Consider the following 24,378-nt stretch of genomic DNA (forward strand, 5'->3'; position numbering starts at 1 on the left):
AAGTAATGGTCGGTATTATGAGGTTCTATTAAACATATTGTAAAATTTTGCAATTTGTGGCTTTCAATTTTGAAATCTTTAAAATGCTACATATCTATTTTTGGGACCTACATAGGTAGATTTACTGGTCGAGAGAGCTACACTCGATTGCTTTCTAATCGGGGCATTCAGATTATAAGGACATTTAAAAAATTTTGATACACGCACTTCATTTGTATGAAAACGGCGGCTCCATAAAGAGTCCAATGCCAAAATTGATGTGAAGAAGGAAAACCCATTCTGTGCAGAAAAATTCGATTTTTTGCAATTCTTCAAGTACAAAATCAAAACGTTTTTTATTTCAAAAGGTCGTATGTCTATTATACATGTTTCTTAACATAAAAAAATCAAATTTACATTTGCTAACATCTAAACTAATACTTCCATATCCTGATTTTAGAATCGATTTCACCTTGGAGACTGTTGCCAGCAACAAAGTCAAAGTTGCTATCCTCTCTGAAGTAAACGATGGCAAGGAGAGAATTTGTACTGGTGCAAGTTAATGCATGTCAAAATCTGAACGACATTACTGCGTAACTAGAAAGGAATCTTTAGCAGTGACACACTTTGTCATGTATTTTAAGCACTACTTGTTTGGCATACATTTCCTGGTCAGGATGAACTCAGATGGCTGATACAGTTAAAAAAAACAAGAAGGACAGTTTGCACACTGGATCGATGTACCGTCAACATACAACTTCAGAATCGAACATCGTCCAGGAAGGTCACATACAAATACTGATGCCATGAAAACCATTTTATAAAGTCACTGGTTCCTCAGTTTGACAGATTCTGCATCAAAGATAGACTTGCTTGTAGAAAATCTGTAGACATGTCAAATCAAACTCTCTATGAGTGTGTTGTACCGAATTCTGAGCTTCGTACAATTCTCAAACTATTACATGACGAGAAAACATCAGGACATCTTGGTATAAAGAAACCATTGTCAAAAAATTCATAGTAGATACATGTATAAGAAGCCGTGTTTATACAGGAATGTGCGTAATTATATAAAGAATTGTAAACTGTTTTCTTTAAGAAAGAATGACAATGTTCACAAAAGTGCACCCATGAAAATAGTACATTCTGGATATCCTTTGGAAATGAGAGCAACATACATTTAGGTGAGTTACCATTATAATAGTAAAACTTCAAAGGTGCCAAAAAATATAGGGGTAATTTTAGACTATTATACAAAATGGACAGAGAGCTTTGCAATCACAAGTATGGAATCCACAACAGTTCCTAGAGTCATTTAGAGAAATGATCAGTCAAATTGGCACACCAGAAGCCATACATTCGGATTTGGTAGACAGTTAAGAGACAGTTCTCAGTAATGTGTTCCTTAGTAGGCATTAGAAAGACACATACAGTACTATTCATGAAACTACTGAGTTTTCACAAAATTCATCGATGCTTGGAAGAGAGGTAGCACTACCTTGGAATCATGTAGGATGTACCTTCCACTATGAAACCAGGACCTCAAAATGAATGGGTTTGACAATTGCAAGAAATACTTCAGAATGCAAATAAAAATATTTAGGCAAAAACAAACCCAGGTATGGTTCGCCAGAAACATTATTAAGACTAGACACGATCTCGTTGCGAGCAACGAGGAGGTCTTCCGTCCGCTGAAGACGGAAGACCCTAATAATAAAAGACTGTTTTTGTCTAAATCTGAATTAAAGAGTGTTTTTCAACTTGTACTACAGTCCAACACCCTTTTATGTTGAATATTTTAGTTAGAAAATTAAATAAAAAGGAGAGAAAGAAATAGAGAGAAAGAACAAATCTTGGCTCCGGCGAGATTAGAACACACAGCCTTTGCAGGTGTCTCAAAACATGGCTGACGCGAAATAATTCCCGAATTTGTCTTTGAATTTTGGGAGTTTCCGCCCGGGAGAGGAGCTGAGTTTTTGTATGAGATGAAAAACAACGCGTAAGATGTTTAACTATTCAGGTTTGGTAACAGTGCGAGGTCATTTGAAATATTGATGCGTGTTTGTGTCTGGAGGGGGGGGGGGTGAAAAGACCCTAGCTTGATTTTCGTCGTAAATAAATCGAAAATAGAATTTTAAGGTGTGGATCTCGGATTCGGTTAACAGCAATTAGGGGAAGTCCTAAAACAATGACTGTTGCAGTTTACTTATGTATTTCAGTGTTGAGAATGTTTTTTCGTGTCGTTTACTATGATGTTTGACTGTTTTATTTCAGCAGGATTGATAAAATTTTTATAAATGTAGAAATAACGAAATCAGTAACACGTAAATTTATTCGGTAAAAATTTGATGACAGTAATTTCCACAGTTCTAACATTCATAAGTAGTTCACACGCTATCGTAGATACAGACTAAACGGAAAACAAGAAATGTACATGCAACAGATATATTACGCGGCTGCTTACATCCCTTGTACTGTGTATATTTTAAGTCCCCGTACAGGCTATACTCGCCGTTTGATCTCAGGAATTTCTTCTTAATTGTTCAATCCGCTGCATATTTCACAGACAATAAGAATGGGGTCCGAGGTACATTTACACAAAATTTCATTAGGATTGAGTAAGGGGCTCGGGAGTTAGAATTTTTTTCTACAGTACATGTCAAGCACGCCAATCGAAACTCGAATGCCCAAAAATTCATATCTCTCTTAAAAATGAACGATTAGGTCTGGTCATTAGTACAGTAATCTAGACTTGAACTAGGTTGAAAATAAAGGTTCAAGATGACAGATCCAGTAAAATCAGGCAAGGAAAACTAAATGATTTTGTGAATAGGACGGGGCGGGGGGTCGGTGCGTGTACTGTGTAAATTTGATTTCCACGTATAGGCAATAAGCGCCGTTTAATTTCAGGAATTCCTTCTTAATTGTTTAATCCGCTGCATAATTCAGACAATAAGAATGGGGTCCGAGGTTCATTTTCACAAATTTTCATTAGGATTGAGTGAAGGGCTTGGGAACTAGAATTTTTTTTATAGTACATGTCAAACACGACAATTGAAACTCGAATGCCAAAAACTTCATAACTCTGTTATAAATAAACGAATTGGTCTGGTAATTAGTACAGTAATATAGAATGGTAATTAGTTAAAATTAAAGGCCCAAGATCAAAGATCAAGTAAAATCGGGCCGGAAAAACTAAATGATTTTATGAATTGGGAGGGGGGGGGTCGGTCGTTGACTGCTATATTAAACGTAGAATATCAAATTCTAAATATCACATATTACGCAATTTCTAAATCAAATACATATGTTAGAACAATATATAAGCGTTGATTGAAAGATGAAACTATTGATTTTTTTACATCTATTTATTCTTAGGCTCAAACACTCATAAACGGGTGGTCAGTTTTAAAACCTTGTCGCAGTCACCCGTTCGTTTTCTATAGTTACGTGTATAAACTTCGGAGGCTTTTCTTAATCCCGACAGGCAACAAATTTGTATCAGTATATAGATATGCACAAAAAAGGAAAAAGTACACCATCTTTAATAAAAATGACTTTTTAGCGTTGACTTCCAATCAGTAAGAAGACAATCATTTAACAATGAATTTCAAATTATTTGAATCCATAGACATTATCCCGTAACTTGATATAAAATGTGTATAATATTTGGACGCCAATGTACATTTAGCTTCTATCCAATTGAGAGAGATTACATAGCGTTTTATAATGTTCAGGAAATCAATATATAAGCAACCTATGTCAATAAACGCATGTATACATGCATGTGTGTATCTATATATGGGATTAAATACTAAGCAGTCCTCCTTTTTAAGCCGAGTAGAATTACGTGGGTGCATTGCTAAATGTTGTGTGCATACAGTCATTGAGATGGCGGCATTTCTTTGATGCCAGCAAAGCGACCAAGCGAACTCTAATGCGGTCGAACTGCAGGGGCACTTCGGCGGCATGTCTTTGATGTCAGCGATGCGACGAGCGTCGTAATTTAGAGAGCTGCTGACAGAAAAGAGCTCTATATTTGTACTAAAAAAAGCTGCTATTTTTTTTATTTATGACAAAAATAAAACGAAAAACATTCAAATCCATCATTTTAAAGATAAACCCATTAATCAAAATACAAATGAGAGAGAAAAAAGATTCGGCACTCAGGGACTGAACCCGGGTCGCCTGGGCACAAGTCCACCACTCTAACGACCGAGCTACGCGGACCCTCGCTTCAAAACTTTGGAGTCCAAAATCTCAAGAATGCATGGATTGATTTTAAAACGAATTTCATATTCTGAAGTTTTAAGAGCGCGTCTATCGAATGAAAAAATAAAAAAAATTCAAATCCAAAATATTAAAAAATTAAGGTTTTTCATTTCCTTCCGGTGACGACCGGAAGTAACGGCGGACGTTCGGATATGCGAAGGGCATATTGGTGTGGACTATATAGAATAATAAAGAAAATGTTAAACGTTATGTACAAGGTGAATTGTGGTCGGCGTGAGTCACCTGAAGTCATACTTGGTGGTAGACTTAGACTGAAACAACATAAAACGTTAGTTGGAGAAAAATCTGATGATGATGAAGTGTAAGTAGAAGAAGTATTGCAATATGTGTTCCCGTGATTTCCACCGCGATGTTTAATTTTCCACACATCTGACACAATTGTAATTAACATCAGAAGATGTACGAAGAGCGCACCTTAGATTTACAGAAAACGCTATTGCATTGGGACATAAGCTTGATACATGTACAAATGATGTTTAATACAAGGCAAAAACACTATAAACGACAATACTTTGTCAAGTGAGGACGAATCAAAAAGTGAAGAATGGTCGCGAGGTGATCCACTTCCAATGGAAACTACGTCCAATAGTACAACTTGTTGCAGTGATGGAAATAAGATTAATATACAGTCAATGAATCGAGATTTGATATCATGGTGGTCTGTGTTTTTAGCAATAAAAGGACCCATTCTATTCCATCAACAAATGATGACAGTAAGCCATCCGAGGGTTTCAGAGCATTGGGTAAAAATGAGTGTCTAGAGAAGAAAGAAATGATTGACTTTGGTACCCATAGAGGGTTTTGATGAGGAGTTTTACCTCTCCAAATATTTTTAAAAGCTATTTTTTGGTTAAATATTGTAAAATTTGACAATTTTGAACCGGTGAGAGTGTTTTAATTATTATGTACTCTAATTCACATTCATATCGACAAATGTTCCATACCACGTAAAGGTACATAACTACAACAGAGCAACTGATTTTGACTTAGACTTTGGATATTCATCGTTAACACAGATAATGTGATTAATCTTTGCATTATATTCTGAACAGAGCCGAAGCTCTTCAGTTGTAAGATACTATTATTAGGGGTGGTCATTTCTGTTTCATTGGCAATCGTTAAAATGTGTTATATCTGATTCATTCTTGATGTATACCCATGGTAAGGACATTAATGGGCGATGCTATATTATCAATTACCTTCTGTCAGAACTTTTCTGACACAGCCCCGCTTCAACGATTAAGTGACGTAGTTTTGAATATTTTTCTGTATGTTTTCCTCACCACAATTTCTACAAAAAATATTTAAAATGGATATTATCGAAGATTTGAAAGACAACAGTGAGGGAAAACACTTGGTTGTTTGTATATAAAACTGCAAATTACGTTAAATATCAAGGAGTAAATCCTGACAATGCGATGTAAACAGAACGTTTCATTTGTGTTTCTATTTAAACGTTGCATCATCCATTAGGCTTGAAAAAAAGAATAAGTCTGCGGCATTTAAGCTCAAAAACTTTACAAGTCATAAATCTATAACTGTATTATTTAATTTTTGTTTTATCAAACTCGTTGAAATGGTTATATTCGTTAGGCAAGCCTTTCAAATAATCTTCTATTTACACACATTTCAGTAACATCATAGTAGTTGTCGATTTCTATTGACACGCCCATTGCTACACACCTTCTGTACAATGCAAAAACCATTCATGCTTTACTGCATTTGGGAATTATATTCACCCGAACACATTACATTGGACGGAGATATTTGTAGAAACGTTATTTGAACAAAATTGATATAAAAACCACTGCCTTGTTATAAAACATCAAACAAACAATAGGCCCATGGGCTACATTGCTCACCTGAGGAACAACAGGCATGATAAAATCAGCTTAATGGAGTCATAATAAACTATCTAAACAATGTAGAATAATATATGTAAATCCTATTTCCGCTGAAAAAAATCATTACTGTTTTTCCGTTCTATAAAATGTACAATTCTAATACTGTTGAAAGGCGTGATAAAGAAAAACATTTTATAAGAACTTTTAAACCTAAATTGAATAGCTTAATGTAACCTCTGAGTATTCTAAATGTTTTATTCATGTTTTAACTGTGTTATATAATCTGTTATTATTAGTATTGTGATATCTAAAAATACGGGAAAATATTACGTCATTCAGAGACTTGAAGACGCCGTTAAACTATTATGACGCCATAACAAACGTTACCATGTTAGTATTGTAAAACATCTGTAGAAAATGAAAGCGCTTATGTTTTACTCGATCATTGTGTTTTCATTTATTTAAGTTTTATATATATATTGTCAAATTTTCGGGACAACCCGTCCCTTCTTCAGGACAACAAAATAAAAACTACATAAGAAAGAAGAAAAACATCTACAAAACTAGCACTAAACTACAAACTAAATAATATATAAAAAATATATAATGTATAAACACCGGATCAAAACGTGGCAGCTACATCTTTGTATTTAGGATTTCGAGCCCGAGAAAGAAAAATCGGGGTCATAATATTTTCACAACTTTGAATTTACCCTGTATGAGAATGTTTCCACACAAGTTTCAGCTTTTCTGGATTATTATTGTCTGAGAAGAAGATTTTTAAAGATTTACTGCCATATATATATATATATATATATATATATATATATATATATATATATATATATATATATATATATATATATATATATATATATTGCCATGGAAATGCGACCCAATTGTGGTCTCACCCTATCCCTGGGGGTCATGATTTGATTTTCACAAATTTGAATCTACCCTAACTGAGGATGCTTCCACACCAGTTTCAACTTTCCTGGATGATTAGTTTCTGAGAAAAAGATTTTTAAAGATTTAAGATAATTGTATATATTCCTATGAAAAAGTTTGACCCCTCATTGTGGCTCAACCCTACCCCCGGTGGTCATGATTTTCTCAACTTTGAATCTACCCTCTCTGAGGATGCTTCCACACATGTTTCAGTTCTCATGGCTGATTAGTTTCTGTGAAGAAGATTTTTAAATTTTAATATATATATTCCTATGTAAAAGTTCGACCCCCCCCCCTCCCAATCATTGTGGCTTCACCTTCTCCCGGGGGTCATAATTTTCACAACTTTGAATCTACACTATCTGAGGATTTTCCATTCAAGTGTTAGTTTTCTGGCTGATTAGTTTCTGAGAAGAAAATTCTTAAAGATATACTCTGTGTAGTTCTAGGTAAAAATTTGATTCTCCCATTGTGGCCCCACCCTACCCCTCGGGGTCATTATTTTCCCAATTTCGCATCTACACTATACTACCTTTTCTAGCCGAATGGTTCTTGAGAAGAAGATTTGTAAAAATTTCTCAACAATTTTCAATAATTCATAATTATCTATCTTTAAAAAAGGGCGTGATCGCTAATTTTCACAACTTTGAATTCCCTTTGCCTAAGGCCTAAAGGTGCATTGTGCCAAGTTTGGTTCATTCATTCATACTTTATTTACTCATGACTGAGAATCAATACAATTAATTTAGGCATACAAATCAGCAATTACAGAGAAAAGTGAAGAAAGAAAAAAACCCAAAAAACAAAGCAAAAACAAAACAGGACATAAACACACAAAATGAAGTTTATCGAATGTTATATACATGTACATCAGGCCACGACACGGGTTTTCTAATTGACCCTATTCGGTACATCATGAAGACGGCGCATGAGCTGATTATACTTGGCTGAAGTATCTTGTATCAGCTTAAAGTTCTTGATACGGAAAGTCTCGGTGGCATAAGCGTCCAGTTCCGTGTTTGGTTGCCGACCCAAGAGGATGAAAAGCAAGTCGTCTTCAGGGAGGGCACATAGTTCTGCGGACAGATGGATGGTAAAGTTATTTATAATATCAGTCCACCAATTGTTTCAAATGTCAAGGGTTATTGCACAATAACATGCAACATAAAGAAAGGTGCACCATACAGATGACAAACATTCACAGAACTCTTGAGGGCGATCGATAAGAAGTTTACAGATGAGTTTCCACAACCGGATTTCGTAGCAGTTCTTCGGTGCTTGTCAGAAGTTAGAAGGATCATGTTCTCTAAAGACTGCCAGAAATCGAGATATGTATGTGTCGTTAGACACCCGGTACTGTCGCAGGTCTTTGTTAACTCTGATGGCTGTAGATCTTACAATGTTTTTCCAGGATAGTTTAGATGGAAAGGAACCGCTCTCAACCCACTGATACAGGTAAGTCATTCATTAAATTTAAGACATCTGGAATGAATCCGCATTGACTCTTCCCCAATCCCTCAAAGTATGAAAACAGTCTTACAAGAAAAATTTGCTTTGAAAGAGTTTGGTAGGACATCCGGCACAGTCGTCCGAAAAACAGAAGTTTTCTTGTGTCTATTTCTGTAGAAATAGGAAGGCTATTGAGGTTCACACATGTCTGATCTTGTTCGATTTGGGAGGTTCTGGTTTACAGATAGAGTGCTGGAAAACTTGAAGGCGATGGCAATCAGCGGCGGTAGGATTGTCCCAGAGTTCGCAGCCGTACAAAACAGAGGGAAAAACAACGGAGTTGTAAAAGCTGGCTAACGTTAAAGGATTAAGATACAGGGATCCAATATCTGTGAGGGCATAGAATGAGTTTCTATCCTTCATGCAGGCGGATTTTATCCGTTCTGACAGAGAACATTTACTGTTGATGATTACGCCTAGATGGGTGCAGGAGTCTGAACATGGTACAGGAGTGTCGCCTAGAGTCCATATGTGACCTTCCTTAATAAATTTAAATCGCCATCTTCTGGAATAAGTATTTGCTACATCCAACATATTCTGTAAAGAGCTTGGTGTTAAGCAATCAATGATGTCATCAGCCAGTAAAGGACAGTTACATATAACGTTTAGTACCTTTGTACATGTGTAAAGTTGCTCTATGCTAATAACTAAATCATTAATAAATACTAAGTACAAAAATGTGGATAACACCTTCACCTTGTCGTACGCCTTGCAAAACATTAAACCATCTTGACTGAGTTTGGTTAACAATAATAGAACTAGATGTATCACTGTGACGGTCATTAATAATTGTCCAAAGCTTACCAGAAACACCTAAGTTGTACAACTTGAAGAGGAGACCATGTCTCCAGACAGTGTCAAATGCTTTTGAGCTATCTAAAAAACCTACAAAAACATTACGCCCTTGCTCTAAATTATACTAAACAGTCTCTTGCAAGTTGAACGATGCGGTTAAACAACCTAATTTTTCTTGGAAACCTTGTTGTTGTTTGTTTGGAAAGCATTGACTATCTAAAACATACTTTGATATTCTACTATTAAGAACATTTTCAAAAAATTTAAGAAAACAAGAGAGCAGTGCAACTGATCTGTAGCTATTTGTAGAAGTTTTTTAATTTGTCACCCCCGTAAACAAAGGAACTATAAGCCCGTGTTTCCATATGGTGGGTATTTTCCCATCTAAAATAATTGCATTAAAAGTTTAACAATGCATCCAAGTACTTTCCTCCCTCCGATGATAATATGTTCGTATGTTACCCTACCTTGGCCTGGGGATTTTCTTCTCTTCAGGTTGCTAACAACAGGCGAGAGATCATCTGTAGTTATTGGTCCGCCGGGGATATTTCCACAAACTTAAGTACACTCTTCCTCTATGTGTCTGTACTTGCTTTCGATGAACTGGCGGAAGTGTTCATCAAAGGTGTCATCTTCGGAGGGAGTGTATATTTTTTCGTAGTGCATTGCGAAGGCTTCAGCTACACTTTCAGGGTCTCTGAAAATAGCACCATCGTCACCGTGAATTTCGGGATATGTGCGAGAGGTTATCTTTTTCTGCTTTTTCACCAGTTTCCAGAATAGGCGTATATCACATTTGGCTGCTCTGTCCAAGTCGCGATATACGTCTTTCATGTGGTTCTCGTATTCCATGTCTAGGGCAGTCTGAAAGTGTCTCTTAGCGCGTATATAAATGCGGCATGATGCGTGTATCACCCCCCCCCCCCTTAGGCCTACCCTCCGAGATCCAGATTTGACGCAGTCGTCTTTCTTTAGTGTGTAGTTCTTTGACATCTCTAGTCCAGCCCGAGCGCGTGTATGGATTGAAACCAGAGTGATGTATAGCAACGGTCGCAGAGTCCAAAAGATAACTGACAAGATCACTAAGGAATACCTCGGTATCAGCAGGAGTATAGATTTCACGCTCCATCATTTATTGTGGGGGTTCCGAGATGCTCTTTGTATTGTGCAACGTTATCAGATGCTGTCTTGTGTCATGCTGGGAGCTGTAAGTTGGGGCGGACTAAATAATGGTGAATACGTTTGAGATCTAATTCTGCAAATACAGGCAAGTGGTCTGACGTTATGGAAAGTGAACCTTCAGTAAATATTTTGTACACTGTGAGTTTGTCTATTAAACATTTGTTGAACAAAATATAGTCTAACATGGTGCATTTTAGTAAAAAAGAAAAGGTTTCACCAAGTATCTCAAAATGAACAGTAGGTATAGCAATATTACAGCGATTTACAAAGCCAGAAAAAATATTATGCTTGATAACATTTGTGTGCAGAGAACTGATACAGCTGCTGTTAATGTCACCTGCTATAACAACATACCTATACTCATTGTAATAATTGTATAAACTTTCAACAATATTGACTTCGTATGTAAAGCAATCTATGTCACTATCCGCCGGTAAGTATACACCAAAAATATACATGCTTTCATTATTACATTGAACTTCTACTCCAATAACCCGCTTTGAGTCAATTTTGATTTCTTTCATTGTATAAACAAGTGGTTTTCTTATCAAAATAGCAACTCCACCTTTACCTATGAAATAAACATTAGGTGTTGTGTGTGTGCCATTTTCATCTATCTTGACTATATACATAAAAAGTTATGAATAAAATCTAAGTACATTTTACCGTTGTGCTGTATTTTAGCTTGTGCTCAAATATAACGGCAAAATCACAGTGTGTATTGTCTAGAAGGGAATTGAGCAAAGTTGATGACACTGCATCTCTAACATTCGATGTCGAAATTCGTACCATGATTGACAGAAGTAAAAAAGTCAATAAAGTGATCATCTGTTTTCTATTGTTTGTTCTTTGTAGGTTCTTAGCCGTATTAGCGTGCGTTAATCTCATGCTCCCAACTTTCTTGTGCTAGGGGGATCGCGCACTTTTCCTCCCGTTGGCGTTCGCTTAACCACTTTCTGCATTGAACACCATCCGGCCAGAAGTCATTGTGTTCAATGGAATCGGCATGCTGAAGAGGAACATTAAGTTTTGCTGAGAGAAGACGATTCCTAGGCTTCGGTTTCAAGGGTCACGATTTTGGTCAAATTCTATTTTTCTGTTTTTATTATTTACAATGCTAAAGATATGCATTTCTAATGATCATATGAAATTTTAGAGTCAGTCATTAGTTTATAAGCAAGATACAGAGCTCACAATTCTTTGTTATGTAAATAAGGCTCGTGCCCTGTTTTTGTTTACATAGGTTCAATATACTAGTAACAAATCTTTTTCAAGCTGATTTGTCTATCTTTTTATTCATCGTAAGCATGAATAATCAGTTCATAACGTTTAACACATTCATTTAAGGTCTAAAACTGGACTTTTGACTTCAACAATCAAAATGTAAACAAAAGCATTGTTTACATAGTAAAGACATGTGAGCTAGCTCTGTAACTCGCTCATAACTCAACGAATGACACTCATATTTTTGTTGCATATTAAAAATGCCTTACTTAAGCATTGTAAACATTGAGATTGAAAAAAATAATTTTGACCAAAATCGTGACCATGCCCCTTTAAAGAGCACAAAGTGTGTTATTTTGATGCCTTTGCTTTGTATATAATTTTGAATGCCCAGACTTGTTGATTGCTTGTCTATTCCGGATAAGTAATAACGCGCTGTTTTTCTATAAGAAACCCCTAGGAAAATGCCTTTTTTCTGGTTGATCCGTGTCTGATTTATCTAATTCTTCTCGTATTGATTTTAATTCATGTCCAATGTTTTAATGAGCGCGTTTGGGGATATCTTTTCCGCCGCATCGTGATCGACGGAAGAGTTTTGCGTTGGAGTGTCACAGGCGGTAGATCCTAGAACGCTTGCGTATGATTTCGCCGGACTTTTTTGTCTACTGTTGTTTGCGCTTATTTTAGCAAGTTTTTTTTTATTTCACATTGCGTGAACATTTTCAAGATCTAATTCTGTACGCTTGATTCGCTCTGCGTTAAGGTTTTGGGAGGAGTCATATTTAGTGAACCTTCCGCGCGCCTCTGCTTCCAGAGTATCGTAATCAGACTAAAGATTATTGTGATCTGATTCAAAAAACTTGATTTTTGAATTCATCGATTAAATAGTTTTCTTTTTTTCGGCCAGACATTTTTCTAGATCTGTCACACGTTGCAGCAGGGATTGTACTACTACTCTTAGTTCTATAATCGGAATTTTAGACATGTCGGTGCCACAGCCTTTCTGTTTATCAAACACGTGTTCTATACCTGTCCCATCACCCTGAATAATATATGTAAAGTGTAACAATCTCTTGCGTATTTCTGTGCACTAGAACCGCTTTTTGTTGTTTTTCTGCTAATAAGATTACCATTTGGACAGTCATTTTGGGATCTTGCTCGTAAGCAAAGAACATTTTTATACCAGCATATGATATTTTCATCGTTTGAGCACATTTCTAGCACGTTTCCTATGTACATATCCTTTGATAAGTTATGCAGGTGTGCATCAAGAATTTCGATACTTGGTTGGTTAATTGCACTATCATTATCTCCAACATCGTCAAAGGTGGATATTTGCGAACTTATGAGTGTTCCATCTATATACCGCTGTACTGTGAATTCATGTATATTATGATAATCACTACTCACGTCTTGCGAAGTAAAAACACGTACAAAAGCGTCGTTATCCTCTTGGATACCACATTCTATGGAATCAGTCAGAAAACCATCACAATTAGAAAGAGCTGGGTCAACTTGGGTGGCGCTAGGGCACTGCATTGTCACAGAATTGTTTTAATTCACCACCTGCTTTGAAATACCGCCTTGACCGGAAGCGGCAATTTTTTTTTAAATAGTTTTAAATTTGTTATATTTAAAACACGCTAAAATACGATCTTTAACATTATTTAACATGCAAAATTTCCGTAGGAGATATAACAGTACTGTTGCGAGTTTTATATTAGCGCAAGCTAATAACAATTTACATACTAGTAGCTTAGTTAACAGGGTTACTTAATACTTATATCAAAAATAAAGTAAACCTGTCTCTGTGTTAACGTTTTGAAGTATTTTATCATAAAAACTGTTAAGCACACTATGTCAGTTGTCTTGTTTTATAAATCAACCTCAAAATGATATGCATAACCTTTTAAGTACAGTTTGCACTGTACCTCTAATGAAAATTTTAAGAAAAACAACGACACACTGCACATTAAGGTGTACCCCCTAAAAAACAAAGTCGATAAAATAGTCATTTTTGAAATGATATTAATTAAAAATATATTATTAATATAAAATCATCTTTTTATTATCATATTTTGATTTGGATTAAAAAATCCATTGCAGAATTTTTTATTATTATTTTTTTATTTGGTCTCACAAAAACGTTTGTTTCCCAATATGTTCAATTGAAAAAGAGAAGTAATACAATTTTTTGAAATGGTCCCTTCTAAAAATTTAGTTCAATGTTTATGTTAATGTTTGATTGATATATCTTAAGTAACTCTAAATCATGTAGAATTTTCGTGAAAATCACTATTGTAGAAATGAATCGGGTCCGTCGTCCTTATGCATTGAATTATTATTTTTGAAATGTTTAGTCTCATAACTGGAGCGGTGTGTGCATACATTTTGTTTGCACATACCCTTGCAGTTATGAGACTATATCTTTCAAACATGAATGATTTAATGCCTATATTTATATTTTTTAACTCTTTGCCTTGTCTGCAAATCTGATTTGCTCTGAAATACTGATTCACCTAAGGGTAAGTTCAGATCTTTTAAGTTGTGTTATAACGGGTATCTGCAGTAGCTCTCCGCAAACTTTGCATGCAAACAAATATGCATCTTCGACATAAAGCACTCAAAAGGAATTCTCCTTTAGACTGGGATAAATTCAAGCACATTAGAAATGAATTTAACAACATGAAAAAGATGCACTACAAAACTATCATAACCACATTGAATTGCAACTCACTGACAACAATATAAACAACACAAAATTATACTGGAAAATTCTTAGGGACACTTTAAAAAAAACCACTCTCGGAAAATCCTCCTCTACAATACACAGATAGTAACTATTTTGCTTTTTCTGATGTCGATAAGATTAACTCACTGAATGAATATTTTGCTTCAGTCGCCTGTGTTGATGATGATAACTCTGTATTACCTCAAGAAATATTTATGTGTGACAGTATATTTGACAGTATGTGTATTAATGAACAAGAAATAATTGGGTATACTATCTATTCTTCCTGTAAATAAGGCCATAGGTGCAGACCTTGTTAGTCACAAAATGTTGAAAGCTACTAAACTTACCATTGTCAAACCATTATTTCTATTGTTTAATCGCTCACTTAAAGAATCTGTTTTTCCTATTATGTGGAAACAAGCTAACGTTATTCCACTCTTCAAAAAAGATGACCCTTCGGTGTTGTCAAACTATAGACCAGTTTCATTATTAAGGTGTGTTGGTAAGGTCATGGAACGCATTGTATTAAAACATTTATATAACCATTTTCACAGTAACAATTTGTTTTATCAATATCAAGCCGGATTTTTACCAGGCCATTCTACTGTTTTTCAATTATTAGAAACATATGATGATATTGTTAGGAGAATTGATGAAGGGAAATCATGTTGCATGGTGTTTTGTGATTTATCCAAAGCCTTTGATCGTGTTTGGCACAAAGGACTTTTATATAAATTAAAAATGTATGGTATTGATGGAAAGATGTATATTTGGTTCAAAAGTTATTTAGCAAATCGGACACAACGAGTTATGTACAAAAATTTATTTTCTACTAAGGCACAAATTCATGCCGGTGTACCTCAAGGCTCCGTACTTGGACCACTACTATTTTTGATTTATGTGAATGATGTAGCACGCAACATGTCAAGTTTTTGTAGATTGTTTGCTGACGATAACTGTTTGTAGTACCCATCAAAATGTATCAAAACTATTGAAAAATGTTTTAGAAAATTGGTCGAAGAAATAGTTACTAAAGTTCAATCCCTCTAAAACTAAAGTTATATTTTTTAATACGAGAAAAAACTTAGAACAACCGAAACTTATTTTTCAAGATAGTCAGTTAGAATATGTTCAAACTCATAAGCATCTTGGTGTTACATTTTTATCAAACCTTAGTTGGTCGTCTCACATAGAAATTTTACTGAATAGCGCTTATAAGAAAATTGGTTTGCTAAAAAAACTAAAGTTTAAAGCTAATCGTAAAACTCTTTCACTTATGTATACCTCGTTTATTCGACCACAGTTGGAATATGAGTCAGTAGTATGGGGAGGGTGTCACACTTTTGATTCTGAAAAACTAGAGAAACTACAATTGCAAGCAGCCCGAATTGTTACTGGGCTAACTATTTTTGCTTCTATAGAATCTTTGTATTTTGAAACGGGCTGGGAACCACTTAATGCAAGACACAAAATTCAAAGGTTAAATATAATGTATAAAATCCATAATAACTTAGTACCTGAATATCTGTTAGACATTGTACCGGATATGCGATGTAATGCATCTGCTTATTATACGAGAAACTCACAAAACTACAATATACCCGTGTGTAGACTGCACATTTATAAATCATCATTTGTTCCAACTGTGGTCAATGAATAGAATTCCTTACCCTTGGATATCAGAGATTCGAATTCATTATCCTTATTTAAAAACAAAACTTCCAATTCTCTAGCAGTAGCTCCTCCTTATTTTAGTTATGGGAAAAGACGTACTAATATTTTACACACAAGACTCCGTCAAAATTGTGCGCCAAACATAGATCTTTATAGATGTAATATTATATCAAGCCCTCTTTGTTCATGTGGGAAGATTGAAGACGCACATCACTTCTTTTTCTCTTGTCCTAAGTATGCTACTGTCAGGGAAGAATGTTTTATTAAATTTCTTAGATTTGGCAAAATTCGTATTCTTGACTCTCATTCCTTACTTTGGGGAGACGACTCACTCAGTGTGGATGAAAATAAATACCTTTTTTCAATTGTTCAAATTTATATTCAAGGTACTGGTAGATTTGAATAAACACAAATCTGATTATTCTTGTTGATAATATCTTTTTTATCTGTATTTATTTATCTAGTTCATCCTTGCAATCATGTAATATTAGATACCTTTAACTTTCTTAGAATTACTACATTTATCAATTATCTACGTACTGGTGAAATTTTTATTGTATAAGTACAAACTGTGACGTATTTGCAATAATAATGTATTTGTTTCTTAATGTAGGGAGAGGGCGAATTAAGTTTTTATAACTTGTGCCCAATCCCATTGTAATATATAATGCAATAAAATATGTTCAAATCAAATCAACAAATATGTGAAATGTAAAAATCACAGTATGTTTTGTATTGTTTATTTGATATTTTTATATGTATATAATAATGAAATTATATGAAGTGATACTGTCCTTTACAAAAATTTAGATTATTGATAATCAAAATTTGTACATGACAAATTTTGATTATCAATAATCTAAATTTTTGTAAAGGACAATACAATAGCGAAGAGAAAACAATGCAGAAGAATGAGTGAGAAGCTATTTCTTTTCTTCCCCCAGAGCTGCCGATGTCTGCAATTAGCCCTAGGTCGATGTAAATCAGTTATGGACCCTTAGTATATTTAAACAAACATATAGAAATTATTTTTTTTTAATTGCATAATTGAGCTTGATATGAACATTAGTCACGGGGATTTACACGTGCGTTTCTACGTTTCATGTATTCTTGTCGATTGTAATGCTTCGATTACGCCCCTGATCAATTTTCACGGAAAAACGTTACAAAGGCAATGATTTATGAAATTAAAGCACTTCACAAAATCTCTGGTTTCATAAGCTGTGAAATTTGCAATACTTTCAAAACAGAAAACGTTCTAATTATTGGAACAAATAACAGTTCAGTGATTGTTTACATATCACTAAATATGTAGAATCTGCTAATGGAGCTTCGTAAACATTACCACAATAGAGTCATACAAAAAAGTAAATACACAAATGTGATGCTTTAATTTTCAAAAAAGTATTTTTTTCTATTTCCGCTTTTTAAAGATTACTTTTTCTATTAAACTCTCAGTGTTTTTTAATATTTCTTAAACTTTCCAGATAATTGAAATGACATTAATGCTATTTGATATAACTATATCACCGAATAGCTGAATTCATATATAATATTTGAGAACAAATCATGGAGTTTAGATGTCGCTGTCTCTTTATATTTCCATTCATTTATTAATATATCTTTACTTGAAAAGTTCAGACACTTTTTAAAATAATAAAAGTATATTCAATGCATTGTAAAAATGATAAGAATTGATCATTTCAGGCAAAATTGCTTATACTGTAATCCCTTACGATTCGTTATTATAAATTCTGGATGATATTATTTACATGTAACCTCGTGTACCTAAATTGATTCTTTTAGTAACCTTGCCGTTATCATTAAAACAAAGAATGGTTATAAAACAATATTTGTTCGAGTTCATCGGATGGATGCTAAAGTGGCTTTTAATGAATGGAAATTGGTTAGATAACCAAATCAATGCTTCGGTTATAAAACCTGACTCCTCAGTTTCCCGCAATCATTGTTAAGTACTCCGCTGTGGACCGTATTGATAAAGATGAGGGAATTCATACGGTTGGTAGCGGTGCTCGAAATTCTCAAATATATTTGTAAGTTATATCTTTACTGTAAACTTTAACTATTGCAAATACTTTTCTAAAATCGTAAAATAGTATATGTAACAAAAGAGGGAAATTTAGTTGATTAAGTAACTTCGTAGTGCTGTAAAGTTCTACGTCGTCCGAATTTTATTAAGAATGTTAAAATTAAAAGGATATTCCTAAAAGATATTTTACTTAGCATTTTTTCGTATATTTAATACTAAGCAAATATAATTACATGTAAATTAAATATCTGCTTCTTACAAAGATATATGCTTGGGTTTAACTACAAAGAAAATCCTTTCAATTTTTTTCTTATGCATTTGTTTTATTTATTCTTTACCCATTCATGTATTTGTTTAATCTCATGTCGAAAGTATAGAGTAACTAGAATTTTTGAACCCTGCAAAAAAAAATTAGCCTTTTAAGGTTCGTTTAAACCAAAACCAATATATTCCTTAAAGAAGTTTCTCTTTAAAAATATGTTTTCTTTATTGTTATTTATATGTTTGTGTACTCCTTCACGCATTTGTTGTATCTTTTGCAGAAAACGTTTAGAGTAGATATTTTTATAACACCAATAAATTGACTTTGTATTTTGAAAAGGGTTTACCTAGGCTTTGCCTGTTACCCAATTCATTTGAATTTTCCAATATATTTGAATTTTAAAAATTAATTAATTAATGTCTAGAGTTTACGCTACATTATATTAATCACTCGTACATCTGTACCGTAGGTGTGCTAGCCAATGAATACTCACTACGTAGTCAGCTGTTCGACCCTTCCAGGCACCACCCCTGCGTGTTACCCCGTGTTACATCCTCTCAGCCTGTCATCGTTTCACTGTCGTGAACAACGGGAAACGTAGCAGGCCTGGTAAATAAATTAATTTAAAATGTTCATCATTTAATAAATTTTGGAGTAACAATGTGGTGTTTCGGGGATAAACATGTAAATATGAAGAAACATTCTGCATGTCTTTTTTCAGGATGAAATTGATGGAAAGTTCATTCTTTTGGGCTCGTTAGAACTGGTGAGTACTTTATACACGACTCAAATAAAAAAAATAGTACTGATAGTTAATCTTAAACATAAGTCTGGATAAACAGTTGATTGACCACCTCTAGAAAATGCTTTTCCGCCAAATAAATTCTTCCTCTAAAATATTTACTTTGATAAAAATAAACATATAGTTCAGTTGGTATTGCAGAATCCATTTTTTTTTTTATTTTTTACAGAAATGGAAAGACGATCTGCTGTCGTGGGACCCCGACCAATACAATGTGTCCTCCATAGTTGTGTCTGGACAGGATATCTGGACGCCAGATATCTACCTCGGCAACAAGTAAGTAATGCTTAAACGCTTTAAGGTCTCATTTGAAGACGTTTTGTTGAATGTATTACGTATATCAAAACGATAATTATCAAATGGGAAAAATTTTAGTTTAAAAAAAACAATATACGGTAAATCTTTGTGGTTTCAGAATTGGATCTGATTTTCTCGCCTCTGGTGTACAGAAAGACTTGGCAAGAATTGACCACACTGGTCACGTGACTATCGTCCATGCCGGGGAGCTTTCGGTCTTCTGCTCTATTGACCCCACCGACTTTCCTTTCGACACCCAGAACTGCATGATACTATTCGCGCTCAAAGTCTACTCCGCTTCAGAAGTACGGCTCGTGTTTTCAGACGACCCTATCCGATCCGTATCTGGCGGTCCGCTGACCCTAGACCATCCTATCTGGACCATCACCGGATTCAACACCGTGGCCTATCAATATGCCCCGTTAGCCTTCATCAAGTTTTGTTTGTACAGGAAACCTCTGTATTATTCGTTCACAATGCTTGGGCCCTCTGTCCTGCTGAACTGTTTGACTATCTTTGCGTTCCTTATTCCCCATGATCAGGGAGAGAAGCTGTCGTGTGGAATGACAGTCTTCCTGGCCTTTGTGGTCTTTCTGGTACAAGTTGGAGACGTGATCCCGACAAACTCCAATGCAGTTCCGATGTTAGGTAAGATAATGAATGACGTTTTTTTTTAATCCAAGAGGATATACAATGATTGCATGATTTGATTAATTATACCGCTATTTTTTAACTCGCCCGTGCTTTATTTATTTTCAGGCAAATATTATTTGTTTTCCATCGTTGGCAGTGCAGTCATGGTAATCCACACGATTGTCCATTCTTTCATTATCGCCAAAAAGACAAACACTAGCACTAGTGAGACTAGGATTGAACCTTTCAGCTACAAACTCGAAAAACATTGCGACATGGGACTGATTGGAGAAACTACAACATCTAAAAACTGTTCTTATAGAAAGTTTAGATTTGTTGGTGATCTTCTGAAACGATATGGACTAAAGATTTTTAATGTACTTTGCTTCTTGTCTTCTTTACTCATGGTTTCCATCGCATTTGCTGTTTTAGTGACAACAAATAGTTCATGTATTTCCTCATCGTAACATTAAAGACAATTTTTTTTGCATGTGCATAATGTTTTGAGTATTTTTTTCTATAGTGCACCCTGGTCACTGTCACTTTCCGGTACCGCTAAATTAAATGTGTGCAGTATTTGTATAAAACGTCATATTAAATGTTTTTCTTACCGTGAGATTTCAGTCAAATTTGAATGCGTCGGCCTGATTTAATATTATGTGATTCTGAGACAATCAAGTTGAATATGATTAAATAACAAATTTAAAATGGTAATTTTGACTTTTACTAAATATCCTTAAAAGATCTGACAGTGTCAGTCTTGAATTGGACGGTATTACGTGGTTTTCTAGCAGACTTACTCTGAAAACCTTGAACACATGTTTCATCGTTATTTGTTCAAATAATTAACGCTCTATTTGTTAGTATTCAATAGAATTCGAGAAAAAAATCCGATTTTTGCTTTCAAAGGAAGGTACTTTTTGCTGACAAATTACCGGGACTTACCAGTCTGGATAACGTTGAAAGCAATTTACCCTTACGAATACAGCAACTTTTTCACTACGTTAGTTTAAAATTAGAGTAAAATTCCACAAACCTTGGTAACGCCGGATAAAAATGTTTTCTTTTGGGGTTTTTTTTCATTTTTCATGGGTTTTTTTTTTCAGATATTCATGCATAACAATGAATGTTTATTGATTACTATGCTTTGACTGTTCAGTACCAAAACGGTTTTGGCAATCTGACAAAAAAGGCACAAAAAGGAAAAGAGTGACGGCGTACATTTTTATTTTATTTTGAAAAAGTTTTAAGACAAACACTTATTTGGGCTCTCCCTTCTTACTTATCACGATTATATATGTATTCACATCTACTGACCAGAGGGTTTTCTCCGCTGACCATGGTTTTACATTTGTAATCCTCAACCTTTACATGGTGAATACAGATACTAACGAAAACGAAGCTTCATCTCTGCGTTTGACCATTTATTAGTTATCATGCGTTTCTTCAACCTTTTAACTGCCTCCAAACGCATTCATTTACGTAACACTATACACAGTGCTAAGTTTATTAGTTGACAGCGTTTATTCAAATACTTTCAAATAAATTGTGTGAATTGTCTTTATCTTGTACATAAAAGGTTGAATATGCTTGAATCATCTGATCGATCGAACCTCCGAAGCTCTCTGTACATTAAGAGCACAGACTACAGGAACTGACATCAGACCTCCAATTAATTGATCAATATCTAGGAAAACTGGCCTTTTCTTCTAAGCAACATACTTACTGACAATTAAGGAATTTATGAATGAAGGAAGATTTACTCGGAGAAACAAAAATGCTATCTTTGACGGTTCATACGGTTATGAAGGTAGCGATCACAGAAAAAAAAAATTACCAAAAAAAATCAACCCGGTTACGGGTTTTTTCCTTCATTCTTCGCTGCCTCCATACCTGCTTGAACAACATGAAACAAAGGAGATGGGTGGATGAGGCATATAAAATGCCCATACACAGTCGGACAAGCTACTGAAAAATTAAAATATCAATAAATCTGATATTTGTTGGGGGGTTTTTAAATCATTTAAAACAATATATATTTAACATATCATTGATTTGTAACCTTTAAATATGTTTAATACCGGGAATATGTTGACTCAAACAGGCGTATACGTATCAAAACCTGTAAATAGTGTCATTTTTAGAACTTCAAGGCATTTTCTTATATAGAGTGGGTCTGTGCTTCACAATTTTTCTCATAGTCTAAATAAAGTCTAATGGAAAACAAAAAGATTTCAACCAACAAAAACGTGGAGAGATGACCCACTATACATTAAAAATATCATTTTGTATCAAGTCCATGAATACATGGCGAAAATCACACAAAGTATTTAAAGGGATGTGGACACCATTTGAGCTCAAAATACATTTTTTCATTTTTTATGTCTAAAATTGTTATTATAGATGTTTTCAATGCTTTGACAAAATTTAAAAGTCAAGTATCGAGTTACAAGCGAGTTACAGAGGGTATAATTCTTTCTTTTGTAGACAAAGCTCGAGTCCCGTTAATGTTCACATATTTGTTGTATTGGTATAAGTTTTAATCTGATGGTGCTGTTTGTTGTAATGAAATTATTTATGAACCCATCGAATCAGTCTATCTTGTTTCCACAAGTTATCTTGATAGAGAAATTGCAATTTCTTTACTTTACAGTATTTGTAAACAAACTTATGACTAGAGCTTTGTTTACATAACAACAACTTCTCTCCTCTGTATCTTGCTAGTAACATGACTTCTACATGTAACATTCAAATTTTGGTGAATCATTCAAATTACAAAAGTAAACTATTTTATACATAGAAATCAAAAAAAAAATTCATTTGAAATCGTGTCCAGGTCCCTTTAAACAGCCTACTTTCTAGTGTCTGAAATGGCTCAGTGGTTAGAGCACCTGGCATAAACTAACCTGATATATCTAGGATTGTTATGTTATGGGTTCGATACCGCCAAAATTTAATGCAATATTTTTTTTTCAAATATAGTTCAAAATTGTGCTTTTGCAAACTATAATATATTTGAATGGATTTGATTGAGAAAAAACCAATTCAAAATTGATATTTCACGACTGAATCGAATGGGCATTTGCGCTATCTTATCCCCCCATCTTCTTTTTAAAGTATTTCAAGGTATGCAGTAAGTCTGGAAGTTCAAAAATAATGAGCAAAAAATCTAACAGTTTTGTTTTGTTTTGTTTTTGCTTTTTTGTGGGGTGTTTTTGGTAATAAACAAATGAATATGATAACTGGTTTATTTTTAAATCAATGATACTGTTTAAAATTTACGCAAATGTTGTTTAAACGCAAAACATAAAACAAGTACCAGTAATTTGTCAAGAGAAAATATCTCAAACTTTCCCCTGATACGCATGTTTACATGTAGAACTAGCACTGACAAACTGACTTCTAATCAAGACACTCTATGTTTTAACAGATAAATAATTATAGTTCAAAGACACTAAATAAGTAGTACAATCAAGATAAACATTAGTACACAGTGTTGACATAGTAGCTGTGAAATTCTACATGCACTATACAAATACAATGTTTCCCAAATAAATACATGTACATACAAGTACATGTAACAAGTAGTTCTACAATTTCCTACAACTATGAGACTTGTGTTGTTGACTTACCAATGATATTTGGTCATATCAGAGATCCTCTGGAACTGGTCAGCATGCTTGTGGTATTTCTTCTGTCTCTTGTTTAATTAATTCTGAGAGCGATTTTACCTTCATTACAAAATGGGTAAATGAGATATGCAATACTTAATATATATGGTTAAAATTAAAAGAGTATATAGAATATCATGTGCTGGGTTAAAGCAATTATAAGGTTTTTATTTGCTAATACCATATATTTCAACATGTGATGGAATTGAATTTGCAATATGCGGAAATGATCTTTAAGCAAATTAAATATAGAAAACGATTATAAATAATTGTTTGATTTAAACATTCTTCCATTGTATAATTATAAACCATAAAGAATTAATTATTATGAAAAAAGAAGAAGTAAACTACATCTGGCATGGTTTTGATCGATAACTAATAAGATCAACTTGACCTAAAATTGTTCGCGGTGAAAAATTAAAAAGAAAATATTGTAAGAAGTATGGAACATGTCAGTTGGGAACTCTGAACCTTAATGTAT

General features: G+C 34.2%; 1 pseudogene; it reads left to right on the top strand.

The window, feature by feature from the left end:
* The first annotated feature begins 18,184 nt into the window (after positions 1-18,184).
* Positions 18,185-21,017, top strand: LOC128184786 (acetylcholine receptor subunit alpha-1-B-like; annotated as a pseudogene).
* Positions 21,018-24,378: the final 3,361 nt, after the last annotated feature.

The sequence above is a fragment of the Crassostrea angulata genome, chromosome 5 (genome assembly GCF_025612915.1).
Source record: "Crassostrea angulata isolate pt1a10 chromosome 5, ASM2561291v2, whole genome shotgun sequence".
In the NCBI taxonomy this organism is placed as follows: Eukaryota; Metazoa; Mollusca; class Bivalvia; order Ostreida; family Ostreidae; genus Magallana; species Magallana angulata.